Genomic DNA, 4,649 nt, shown 5'->3' with positions numbered 1-4,649 from the left:
TGCAGCTCAGCACCTCGCTCGCCTTCTCCGACCTCACCGAGGAGCTGCTGGACGCCGGTACCGACGGGCTGCTCCGCGAGCTGGAGGACCTGCGCTCCGAGAACGACTATCTCAAGGTGGGCACGGCGGCGTAGGGTGGCATGGCGCGGCATCCCGGGGCACGGCTCGCTGCGGCACGGCATCCAGGGGCGGTAGCAAGGCGCAGCGTGGCATCCCAGGGCATGGCTCAGCAAGGCCCAGCGTCCCTGGCTGTAGCATGGTTCAACACCCCTGGGTACAGCATGGCGTGGGAAGGCATGGCATGGCATGGCATGGCATGGAACAGCTTGGCCTCTGAGGGCATGGCTTGGCATGGCACAGCATCCCTGGCCATAGCATGGCATGGTGTGGCATCCCAGGGCATTGGTTGCCATGGCTCAGCATCCTTGGGCTCAACACAGCATCCCAGGCCATGGCATGGCACGGCATCCCTGGGCACAGAGTGGCATCCCAGGGCATGGCTCAGCATGGCAGAGCGATCCCTGGGCAATATCATGGCGTGGCATGGCATGGCATCCCAAAGCATGGCTCAGCATGGCAGAGCAATCCCTGGGCAATAGCATGGCTCAGCATCCCCAGGTAGGGCGCAGCACAGTGCAGCATCCCTGGGCACGGCTGGGCACAGGGCACAGCTCAGCTCAGCCTGGCAGGGCATCACTGAGCATAACCTGGCCTGGCTCAGGTGGGCAGCACAGCATGGCACGGCTGGGTGCAGGGCTCGGCATGGCTCAGCCCAGCCCGGCATTGCTGGGCATGGCCTGGCACAGTGTAGCTGGGCTCAGGTCAGTGCAGCATGGCACAGCCTGGTGTGCTATGGCTGGGCTTGGCTCAGCTCAGCGTAGTGTGGCGTGGCTGGATATAGGGTGTGGCTTGCCTAAGCCTGGCATGGCTAGCCTAAGCCTGGCATGGCCCAACTGGACATAGGACAAAGCTCAGCTTGGCACAGCATGGCCCAGCTGGGCCCAAGACCTGGCCTATCTCAGCACAGCAAGGCCTGGCTGGGCATGGTCCAGCATGTTGTAGCATGGCTGGGCACCGTTTGGCTCGGCATAGCATGGCACAGTTTGGCACAGGGTACACATTGGCACAACCGTGGGGCCAGCTTAGCCTGGAGTGACCCAGCTGGGCACAGCCTGCCCTGGCTTGGCATAGATGGGCACAGCTTGGCTCAGCACAAGCATGGCCAAGCCTACCACAGCCCCAGCTTGGCATGGCTGAGCATGGCACAGTTTGGCTTGGCGCAGTTTGGCTCAGCCCTGTTTGGCATCCTGGGACACAGCATGGCATGACCTGACCGTGCGCCACCGGGCACAGCTTGGCCTGGCACAGGGTGGGATGCTCCCCACTGCCCTCCCTGCCTGCTGACGCTGCCAGACCCTGGGGAGATTTTCCAGCTCTCTTCCTTCCGCCGGTTCCCGTGCTCCCTGGGGCCTTTTTCCAGGCATGCGGTGTGGCTGCCTAGTTCATGGGTGCATGGTGAAGCTAGGGCAGATGTGGTGCGTGGGGACAGGGGCACTGAGCTGATCTGCCTCCAGTTGCACATCAACCTGGCACACCTTGGCACGCACTGCCTGCTGCAGGGTGGGTGCAAACACCCAATGGGTGCCATGTCCTGGTGGGCTGCAGGCATTTTGCACCCTCTGCTCTTCTTCGGGGTGAAGCTGTGGATGAGATGCTTGGGCCATCACCTGCTGGGGGATTCAGGAGTGGGTACCACATCTTGCTGGCTGCTCTTTGGATGTCGCTGGTTGGAAACCAGACCAGCTCTCAACCACTGGTGCCAAAGTTCGTAAATGCATCGGGATTATAGCTTCAAGGTGGGAACTGGGCATTGACTGACACATTCAAAGATGCTCAATCAGGCCCTTTATCCATTAGCAAAGCCCCAGTTCACAGCTGGTGTCCCAACTCCTGCCAGAATTAGCAGCAAGAGCTTAAGGGCTTTGATTTACCGAGAGCTGGAAAAATACAGATGAGGCCCCTCCAGTTTCCCAGAACACATGTGCAAATGCTGCTGTTCCTGTGGACTGAGCAATTGCCTCTTCCATTTCCATGTGATTTTCTTCCCAGCAAGCTGCACGTGTGCAGGGTGTGAGTATTTTACCTGCCATGAGGGTTGGCAACTGAAATCCCTTAGCCAGGAGCAGTGGGGAGAGCAGAGAGCTGCCAGAGTTGTGCACCAAGAAGTGCCGTGGGGATGCTAATGCTGGTGGCATCCTCCCTTCTCTGTCACGATATCTCCAATGTGTACTCATGCCAGTGTGTGGGTCTCCTCCCTGGCGCACATCCTGCTTATAACCATGTTTCAGTGTTGTAGCCTGCTTCTCCTGACACGTGAGCAGGAGACCAACGGGGTGGCACCCTGTCTCCAGCTGGGCAGAAGTCGCAGCCAGATGCATGCACTCCTTGTGCTCCAAAAAAATTGAAGGTTTGCCCCATTTCTCCAGCAAGGAGCAGAAAACTCTGCTGGGCTGCAGCAGGGTGCTGGCTTGTTCCATCTCTGCTAAAAATTCAGGGATTTGAGGCCTTATGGCAAAAGTAAAGCCCTAACCCAAGTGATCAGCATCACCTGCCTTGCCGTGCAGCCCAGGTTGACGAGCAGCGTGCAGGGATCCTGCAGGGGTGGCCTCTGACCTCGGCAGCCCCCCTCCCCTCGGGTGTGGGTGAATCAGACTTAGCAGAGGTGACTTATTTCCTAGGACTCACTCAAATAGCTGTAAATGAATATCTTTTTTATTTATTCATCAGAGTCAGCTAAAATCTGGTGCATTTTTAGAGAGAAACAAGGATTTTTGGGGGTGGGAGGGTTTTGGCACAGGCTGGGCATGTGTGGTGCTACTATACCAATGTGATGCATGCTGGGTTTTGGAGCTTCCCAGCAGAGCGCATCGCAGCCTCTGTAGCAGTGCCAGCTCACGTTGCATCTTTCCTCGGCTGCCATAATAAAATGTATATATTTAAGAACACTTCAAGCATTTCTCTTTGCAACCCAGAGCCTTTTTGCAAGGCTCTGCCTTCTTCCTCCTGCTCTGGGTATACCGGGTGGGCCACCATCTCCTCTTGCCCCTGCTCTCGGGTGCTTGGACCTGCCATGACCCCTCCCCATAAATGGGTTATTTTGAGCATTTCCTCAAAAAGGGCTGTTTCTCACATGTAGGTTAGCAGCCCGGAGAGGGAGGAGGCGTCTCGGGTGTCCTTGCCCTGTCTCACTGTTGCTGAGCCGTGCGATGGAGAAGCAGCTCCTGGCCCTGCTCAGCGGGCTGGAAAATGTGAGATGTGATACGGCAGCAGCTGCAGAGGGACAGGCAGACAAAGAGTGGGCACAGGAGAGGGTTTGAAGAGAGGGGAGGGGATGCCTGCAAACCCTTTCCTCTTCTCTCCATGGGAAGGGGCTTAGGTGAGCGCCACGTAATGCTGGTAGCACGGTCCTGCCTGCCCTGCTCCTGCTCCCTGCCCTGCATCGCCCCACATCCCACAGGGTTTGTGCGCATTTCCCGGCTCCATGCAGAAACACTGTGGGTGGGTGGGTGCCTCCTTTTCCCTGAGGCAGCTGGGGACCAGTGTATGCCACCAGCGAGGGCTTGCTGAGAGCATCCCCTAGGGGCTCCCGGTCTGCATGGGGGACCTGGAGGTTGTGTCCGGGCAGCCTGCTTGGCGCTGGGTCCCAGCTCTGCTGCTGCTCGGACCCTGCCAGGCCACAGGGGCATGGACCATGCCCTAGGGACCCAGTAGCCTCAGGCAGAGCCAGGGTGCAGGGGTCTGCCATGTATAACCCCATCAGCAGCTGCCCTGGAAGGGGCTTTGCAGCCTCTTGCTTTTTTGGATGCTGTGTGATGCGGGTTGTGCTGCAGAGAGCCCCCAGCTGTTTGCCTGTTAATTTATGGGGGCAGGTGTAAAGCTGGGAAATGTTGACTTTTCCCTCGCCAACGTGCTGTGCTCTCTGCCGAGCGGGAGCTGGTGTGCCGGCCGGGGCAGGGCACCGTGGGGCGCAGTGTGCAGGCAGCTGTGCTGAGCTCCAGCCTGACATGGAGGAAAGGATGGCTGATGTTTACTGTCAGAGCTGGGCTAGAGCTGCTGTTAACACACCTAAAGAAACCCCTATGTGTGACACATGGGTGTCCCTTACCCATCCATTCACCCACTGTTCCCTAGTGTGGGCTCAGGGTGAGCTGCGTTTGCTGGGACCCCCTCGCTGGCAGGGGACATGCCTGGGCACCTCGGGCAATTACCTTTAAAAATCCCCTCTGATTTTATTTTTTCCCTAGCGAATCCTAGCATAATTCCCTCTTCTGTCTGGCAAGGGCTCAGAGTTAATTGAAAGCTGCTGCTTTTTTGTCCTGTAATCTCAGAGGAAGCAGTGCTTGTTCGTCCTGGACGGTAATCCCCATCTTTGCACGAGGGATCGCAGGCTCTCCTGCGGGCACACTCGCTGCCAGCACAGCCCCGAGCTCCGCACAAAGGCATTGATGCAAAACACAAGGGCAGCTTCCCCCTTCTCCTCCTGTGCATCTTGCGCTGAGGTTTGGGGGTGCGGGTGGAAGGTGCGAATGTGGGCAGGGCTGTGCTCCCCAGAGGGCTGCCTGTCCCCCCTGGGCAGGCGGCTGCTGCTT

At 58.4% G+C, this 4,649-nt stretch overlaps 1 protein-coding gene across 1 annotated transcript in view; it reads left to right on the top strand.

Annotated features, from left to right (window-relative positions):
• Window positions 1-6: 6 nt before the first annotated feature.
• Window positions 7-4,649, top strand: part of SOGA1 (suppressor of glucose, autophagy associated 1) — a 44,284-nt gene continuing 39,641 nt past the window's right edge. The window contains exon 1 of the mRNA XM_035892905.1: window positions 7-116. The gene's annotated coding sequence lies outside the window, so the exon portion shown is untranslated. The remainder of the gene's footprint in view (window positions 117-4,649) is intronic.

The sequence above is a fragment of the Egretta garzetta genome, unplaced genomic scaffold (assembly GCF_000687185.1).
Source record: "Egretta garzetta isolate BGI_Z169 unplaced genomic scaffold, ASM68718v1 scaffold24, whole genome shotgun sequence".
Lineage (NCBI taxonomy): Eukaryota > Metazoa > Chordata > Aves > Pelecaniformes > Ardeidae > Egretta > Egretta garzetta.
Note: the sequence above shows the minus strand (reverse complement) of the source record. Positions and strands in the feature narration are given on the sequence as shown.